Source organism: Balaenoptera borealis (assembly GCF_965194805.1).
Source record: "Balaenoptera borealis genome assembly, chromosome: 3".
Lineage (NCBI taxonomy): Eukaryota > Metazoa > Chordata > Mammalia > Artiodactyla > Balaenopteridae > Balaenoptera > Balaenoptera borealis.
In genome coordinates, this window is record NC_138866.1 from 177,647,243 (window position 1) to 177,653,995 (window position 6,753).

General features: G+C 46.3%; 1 long non-coding RNA gene across 1 annotated transcript; it reads left to right on the plus strand.

Moving 5' to 3' along the window:
- The first annotated feature begins 711 nt into the window (after positions 1-711).
- LOC309625732 lies at positions 712-6,747 on the plus strand. Its single transcript, XR_014242715.1, has 3 exons — positions 712-5,471; positions 5,586-5,729; positions 5,928-6,747. It is a non-coding gene; the product is annotated as an uncharacterized lncRNA (long non-coding RNA).
- Positions 6,748-6,753: the final 6 nt, after the last annotated feature.

Here is a 6,753-nt window from a genome sequence, read left to right on the forward strand (position 1 = left end):
CACATATAAACACACACGTATACACACACATATACAAATATACACTCATAAACACAGATGCACACATATAAACACACACATATACACACACGTATACAAATATACAAACACATATACAAACACTCATAAACACAGATGCACACATATAAACACACACGTATACACACACATATACAAATATACAAACACATATAAACACAGATACACACATATATAAACACACACACATATGCACCCAGACATATATACACACACACATAAACAGGCACACATACACAAACACATACACACACACAAACACACACACTCAAACACATATACACACAAAAGCACACGAACACATGTACACACATACACAAATGCACACGAACACATGTACACACATACACAAATGCACACGAACACACATACACATATACACAAACACACACACAGACACACAATACATAATCAGACACACACGTGCAAACACATACACACAAGCACCCACATATACACATAAACACGTACAAACACACACAGGGATACGCACATATTCACGAATACCTATGCACACACGAGCACACACACATGCATGTACGTACACAAGCAAACACACATACACACCACACACCACCGACCAAAAGCGAACTAAGCAACAGAAGAGAGTAAAGCTGGGGAAGAGATGCTTCGGCAGCTCAGCCTCCCCAGCGTCCTGCCGGCCCCTCCGACCTTCGTATCAGGAGATCTGCTGTTCTCTTCAGTGTCTCTTGTGTCAGGGCTTCCAGAGAGGGAAGGGGGTTACTGGGAATTTGAGTGTTAGTTTAAGCGATGCCCCAAGTTCCTTTACCAGGAATTAATAACCGGAGCTTCCTTTCTCCAGACGTGGCTGCGGGTCTGAGCGCCCCTCTCCACCCATCTTCCTGCTGGTCCCAGGCTCCGGGCGCTGCCGACCTCCAGATGCTCGGCTTCACCAGCGCCCTCGCCCCTTTCTCTCGGCGGTCTTCACTTGCCTGCCCTTCTAAGGAAGAAGAGACGCGCTTACAGGGAAGGCGGCGGTTCTAGGCTTTAATCTAGAAAACCAAGGGACCCAGGTGTAGTAGCTGAATGGCAAGCTTGCTTCCTTTTCGTGGGAAACTTAGTCATCCAAACCAACAGTGAAGGAGCACCTACTGTGCACCTGCCGCTAGGCTGGGTGTGGGAGAGACGAGGACCAAACCCCAGTCCCCTGGAGAAGGAAACCAGTCATTAGAACGTCAGAAGTGCCAGGGGAGAGCAAAGAGGAAGGCGCTCAGGCGCCTGCAGGTGATGCGGGGCCAGTGGAAGGAAGAAGACTTAGGGGAGATGACACCCAAGTGCCAGAGGGGGAGGTGGCGGAATTCCAGGCAGGGAACCACTGCAAGAAACCAAGACTCTAGTAACAGTTTTCGCTTTTAATTTCCTCTTTTAAAAATGTACCTCGGATCTCAGACATAGCGCGAACCCAATGTCTCCCACGTGCCGCCTCCTCTCCTCCCCCTCCCCCTTCCTTCCCTCCTTGATAACTATATCATGGGTTCCCCGGGGCTCTGACTTCCCACTGGGCTCGGTCCACGAGCAGGAGATCAAAGGGAGGGAGGACAGTGCGGTCCAGGCGCTCACCCCACTGACCTCCTATCAAGGCAGCCTTCTCGGGAAATGCTCTTTTATCCAGGTTCCTGTGGCGGCTTCCTCCCGCCCTCACCCCTTAAGGCCTAGGACTAGTAACAGCCCTTCCACTGTCACTAGTGTTCTTTATGGTTCCTCTCCAGCCCACGCACACTTTCATAAACAGTCGCCTTAGTAAGCTCTTCTTGAATTATTCTAATTCGAGGGCCATCTGTTTCCTGTTGGGACCTTGACTGATAGAGCAAATAGCAAATATATCAGGGAGAGCAGGATGCAAAAATTATGTACGTGTATATAAAAACTACGCAAGTTTATATTTATATTTTTATAAATTTATGTAACGTATAAAAATATTTATATTTGTATAAATATAAATACATATAATTGTACATATAAATGTATAAATATGTCCACACCAGTGATGGTAGTGATGGTATCTCATTCATTCACTCATTTATTCCACAGACTTATTTATTTATTTATTTATTATCCCACACACTCATTTATTTTCATCGCTTGCTACATGAAAAGCACAATGAGTAAGGAAACCACCCTTTCTGGATCTTATGAGACAGTGTCAGTTACAACCTTTTTTGTATGGTCAGACTATATATTTTATTTGGGGGATTTATAAAATATAATCTCAATAGCTAAGAGCAAAGGGAAGATGGGTACTCTGAGTTTATATTCTATTCTAGCTTATTCCTCCAAACTCCATGTCTCTAAAAAAAACAAAACAAAACAAAACCGAGTGGAGAAAGCCCGAGGCAAGATCAAGTACCAGGTCTGCATCCCCCAGGTTACGCTGTGGGTACAGTTCCCTCACCCGCTGACTCACGCTGAGTGGTGAGTCTGCTGCTTTGGGGTCAAAGGCTTCAACAGTGATAACCAAGGCTCGCTATGAGCCCAAGATGAGAGCTGAAAGCTTTACATGTACTATTGAATTTACACTTCATGAAAACCTCTGTGAATCAGGCATGGTTTTCCTCATTTTGCAGCTAGTGGTAGTAGTTCGCACTGGATTCAAACCCAAGTCTATATCCAACACCCACTGCTCTTTATTCCACGGCATCACCTTTTCTAGGAATAGACAATTCACGGCCAGGACCAGAGGGTTGCTTGGTAAATGAGAGACAATTACAGGTTTGGAGGCAAAGGGCCATCCTGCAATTTCGGCGTACTCTCTGTTATTATATCCACAGAGTGAGAAATCGGCTGGGGCACCAACCTTACAGGAGTCCTCTTTTGGTTCCGTGTGGTGGCATGAGACATCAGCTAACGGTTTGCTCAGAGATTAGAAAGAAGTGGGAAGGGCAAGCAAAATAAGATACACCCAGAGCACTCCAAAGGTCTGCTTCCGTAGAGACTTCTGGCTCCCTTTGAACAACCTAATAATTATCGGTTTGAGAAGGTAGTAGAGATTGGAGTGTTAATGGGAGGGGTGAAATTTGAAATTTAAGACTGTTCCAGGGAATTTCCTGGTGGTCCAGTGGTTAGGACTCCGAGCTTTCACTGCAGGGGCCGCAGGTTCCACCCCTGGTTGGGGAACCAAGGTCCCACAAGCCTCGCAGCGCAGCCAAAAAACGCAACAAAAAACTGTCCCACTCATGATTAACCACACTGGGGCTGGGCTGGGCAGCTTCGCCATATGCTTCCTTTGGCTACAAGGGCAGAAGGGCAGCCAACCTAACCACACAGGAGGGTTTTTATGAGTGGCAAGCAATACAAATGCTTGTAAATTTAGAGTACCCCATAAATTTTGAAGAATCCAAATTTAAGGTCTGTTGATGAACTCATTAAAAAAAATAAACAACTACCTTACTTTTCCCCTACGCCTGAAGTACCCATATATCATGGTTTATGCCTGTCGTTCCAGAATGATTAACAGTGTCCCCTTTCACACACAAAAGTGTCGATTTAGATGATAAATTATCATCTCACCTTTGCTGTATGTAATTGATCAACAAAAGAAGGTGAGGCAGTGAGACTCTGAGCTTCAAATACCTCAAGTCTGGTTTGAGAACGAGTGTTGCCTTGCTGCATGAGCCTAGGTTATTCAATTAACCTCGCTCATCCTTTATGTGCCAGGTGAAAATAAAATATTGGCCCGTGACTTTTATGAGCAGTAACAAATAGAAGTTGGTCATAGAGTTATAGGTCTTAGAGCTAGAAACCATTCAACACACAGGGGGGCTATGAAGAACTATACAAAACTCACCTTGAGGCAGTCAGTCTTCCCTGAGGCCCTCTGTTGTTTTGGAGAAATCTAGCAACTCAACCCAGCTGTGGCAAGTTACATCACAGGGAGCTGATTAATGTCTTAAGCCTTTTATCAACTGGAATTCAAACTATCCATCAGTCTGTGTCTGCCTGTGTTTACCATAACAAACTCTCCAGTGGTCCCAGTAGATCTGATGACCATGAAAGTGGCAGGAGCACATGCTGTGGAGGTTCTGAGAAGGATACAACCACATCTCTTTGAGCGACTACGAAAATCTTGAGGACAGAAATAGGTTTGATTGGGAGCGTGGAAACTGGGCATACTGTGAGCAGGAAGAGATGGGAGGAAGGCGTTCGTAGTTCCAGACTAAAGAGACAATATGAGGAAAGGCAGGGAAAGTATGTGTGCGATGAGAATGATAAGACACAGGTCTGGTCATAGAGAGGGCATCTGTAGGGGAGGGGGAAGTAGGCTGAACCACATGGTACGGTGTTTGAGTGTCATCGTAAGGCTAAGGCTTTTTACTTAATTCGCAAGGCTGTGGGAAGCCTGTACTGGAGCAAAAAGATTGCCCATCGGGAAGATTAGTCTGGAAACGGTGCAGACTGGATGGGCGTGTGGAGAGCCTGTGAGTAGGGAGCACGGTGAGGAGTCCTTTGGAACAACAGCAACAAACACAGTGATAACGATTGTGATGCACAGAGAGTAGCTCACTAAATGACGTCAAGCAAAATCCAGGAGAACATCAACAAAGGGTTGACAAATAATCCCCAGTGGAAAGACTATTCTTTGAAGGTGAGCCATTTCTTGGGGCGATTTATGAAGCAGGAGGCAAGCACTGTCACAATAAATGGCCATTAAGCCTGGCATCTTCTAACGCACCTTGGGAGATGAGGGGGAGCCCCTGGCTCCCCGACTTGTAACTTTCAGAACTCAAGGAAAATGGAGTGGATGGCTGTCTTCCATATGCAAGCCTTGGGGGCATTTCAGTGTTTGCAGGGAATTTAACGTAGGGAGAGTAATTAGCGCCGACATCAGACGAGATACCATAAAAAGATGAATGTCCTGATTCTGAAATGCCAATAAAAACAGGGATGGGAGTAGAAGCTGAGAAATCCAGCCTGGGTTTATCTCTGCTTCCTGAGCAGGATCCATGATGCATAATCGTGTGCAGTGCCTGGGGCATCCATTTTCCGCCGTAAACAATGACACGCTCCTTCCCAGATGCTGAAACAGACTAAATAACCTCCGCTTTCCACTGGCAGCTCTGACAGCCCAAATTATTTGAAATCGCACCAGCCCGGGAGGAACTCAAGGCCGAGCGGCTCACTTGGATGCTGCAAGCAAGAGGGGAGAAATGAGTCCGGGGTGAACACAGTTTAAGCTGTGATCGCTAATAACCTTCATCTGGTTACAGGGAAGCACCAGGACTGTGGCTGACACGTGGGGCGCACGCGCACGGATGCACGCACTCACGCACGCACGCGCACGCACGCACGCATCCCCGTCCTACCTCGCCCCAGGCGTGGCCACTTGAGTGCTCTGAACCAGGGGTCCCCGGCCCCCGGGCCAGAGGACCGCCAGCGGTCCGCGTTCTGTAGGGAACCGGGCTGCGCAGCTGGAGGTGAGCGGCGGGGAGCGAAGCTTCATCTGCCGCCCCCCAGCTCCCCAGCGCTGGCATTGCAGCCTGAAGCAACCCCCCCTCCCCTTCCCCCTCTGTGGCAACATTGTCTTCCAGAAACCGGTCTCTGGTGCCAGAAAGGTTGGGGACCGCTGCTGTGAACCATCGAGAGCTTCACGTTGGTGCGAGACAAGACCCAGCAGAGAAACCCAGTCATGTTTGCCTTGGAAAACTCCTGTCTCCTGTTGATTTCTTATGGAAGTAAGCCTTGAGTTCATCTGATTGTCAGCCCCTTCTGTTATTCTTTACTGTGCTAATTTAACCTCATGTTCCCTGACATCATGCTGATCTCACGAAAGGCTCTGTAACAAACTTACTTTTTAAAAGGTCAGTGCCGGGCCAAGCCCTCCCGTTTAAATGGTCACAACAGCTCCAATCATAGTTTCCTGTCTCTCACAGACAGAATCGTCCCACGTGGGAACGGAAAGAACGCATCCAGGCCATCCGCTCGGATTACACATCCGGAAGGGGAAACCGGGCAGAAGGCACGGCTGGCCCCAGGCAAGGATTTTTTTTTTTTTTCCCCCAACCGAAAGGACAAGGGAAGAGGTATTTGTGTGGTGTCATAGTGGTGACCTTCGAGAAGCGAGCCCATTGCAAACGTATCCCTCTGGTGGCCTTTTGAGTCGAGCGATGTAGCAGCTCCTTTCTGAGGTACTTCTTAGCAAACAGAATATAATTAAAACAATTGTCACAACATTGGCAATGCTTTAAAGCAAATTTCTAGAGGCCTGGTTTCCTGCTGTTGGCAATAGCAGCCCACCAGTAAAAAATACCACAGAAATAAAAATTCTGTGTATTCTTTTCAACAGAAGAATTGGAAATACACTGAAAAGGAAATGCAGGAATTATGATAATTTGTTCCACAAACAAGTGCATTTAATGAAATATTCTTAAGGAACAAAGAGAAATACATGATTTATTTGTGTATATACACAATATTATATGTATATACACAATGTAGTATGTATGTGTATATCTAAACATCTGTCTTGTGCTCAGCATTTTTCCTAGGCTAGATGTGATTGAATTAACTCTCGGTTGTAATGGTGTTGCTTCTTTTCATAAAGGCTTTAACTTAATAATCGAATTTGTTATCTTTTAAAAAACCCTACAAAAAGCCATGCATTTGGTGGTCTTCCAGCTGGGGAAGGCCAGCTCTCCCATAGCAGAGTCAGGTTTAGATCTTTCTGAGTTTGAACAAACCACAAAACAAAAATTCGCC